Here is a 1,466-nt window from a genome sequence, read left to right as displayed (position 1 = left end):
GTGTGTGTGTGTGTGTGTGTGTGTGTGTGTGTGTGTGTGTGTGTGTGTGTGTGCGTGCGCGCGTGCGTGCCTGGGGAGGGTCACACCGCGCGCGTTCGCTTGTGTGCATGCGTGTGTGAGCGCACCTAGGCGGGGCGTGCGCACGTACGCTTGCGGTAAGCTGCACACCTGCGCTTGTGCGCCCATGGCTGGACGCGCGTGTGCATGCAGGTTCGTGTGTTAGGCGCACGTGCGCGCATGCCTCAACGTGATGGCAATGTATTTGCAGCTATCACTGTTTATCCAGGGCAGCTGAACCATGCAGCCTGGTTGAGCAGCCTCAGGCCTCAGGCAGATCACAAGCCCCAAGACTTACCTGGTAGCACCAACACTTGGGGTCTGGCTGCATGATTTAAGCATGTATGATGGCAGCTGCTGAGCTGCTTCTCTCCTCCCTTCTTCGTCGAAACCCCGCTTTCAACTTCCCATCATCCAGGCACTACCAGCGCCTCGTGCAGCGCTTCATGGCTCTCCAGCTGGAGGAGTGCGGGGCACTGCCACGCAGCGAGGGCTGCCTCGGGCCAGCGGCCTGGGAGGCGACGCGCTCCGCGCTCGACGCACGCTCGTGGCGGCCCGCACGCAGGCCAGGGGTGCGTATTGCACACATGGGCGGCTGCACCCCAGCAAAACGCCTCAGGCAGGCGGCCCGATGCAGCAGTCTGCGTGCAACCTTGCGGGCGTGAGTCCCTGCAGATGTACAAATACATCTGCGCACCAGGGCTCTCCTGCCGACCCCAAACGGCTCCGTGCCCCCGGAACACCCACCCAAGACGCGTCGCGCGCACGCGCACTCCCCTTTCCTTCACAGGAGCCGGCGCCTGAGCTGTTCAGCTACCCGTCAATCGCTCCAGCCGCCGGGTCCACCTCGACTGACAGCGTCTGTTTGCACATCGTTTTCCTGCACGTCTTACATCAGAGTCTTAGACAAGATGCGGCTCATTCGGGGCCGGGCGAAGATCCCTGGTGGGGCGGGGCAATGGGGAAAGGACGGGGCAGATGGTACTTCATTGGGGACGCAGGGCCGCATCTTACTCAGCGGCTCAGTTCGGCGATCATGCCTGCAGCACGCGTCTTGGCCCGCTGGCTGTCTGCGGTGTAGATGGTCACGGCGCGAGCAGGCCCCTGGCTGTCCATGAAGTGCGCTGGGCAGCTTGAGTGCCCATTCCGTGCACAAACACGCTGCCCTGCCCACAGTCACAGTCGCCCGCCCACAGGCATGCCCTCATATGCACGCACACTGTGCGTGCATTGCACATGGCGGCCATGTAGGTTGTGCACGCCCGCCAACCGCCCTGGGTTTGCCGACAAACGCTCTTGTGGGGACACACTCAAGATTCTGTCGCGCTCGCCCTGCCCTGCCCTTGCGCGCATGCGCGCATGCGCTCGCCCTGCCCTGCCCTGCCCTGCCCTTGCGCGCATGCGCGCCT

At 63.8% G+C, this 1,466-nt stretch overlaps 1 protein-coding gene across 1 annotated transcript in view; it reads left to right on the top strand.

Moving 5' to 3' along the window:
• The window catches only part of MNEG_2005 (hypothetical protein), a gene marked incomplete at both ends in the record, with an annotated part of 10,336 nt that overhangs the window by 2,422 nt on the left and 6,448 nt on the right, over positions 1-1,466 (top strand). The window lies entirely within an intron of this gene.

Source organism: Monoraphidium neglectum, assembly GCF_000611645.1.
Source record: "Monoraphidium neglectum strain SAG 48.87 unplaced genomic scaffold scaffold00216, whole genome shotgun sequence".
Classification (NCBI taxonomy): Eukaryota; Viridiplantae; Chlorophyta; class Chlorophyceae; order Sphaeropleales; family Selenastraceae; genus Monoraphidium; species Monoraphidium neglectum.
This window is presented reverse-complemented; position numbering and strand designations above follow the sequence as displayed.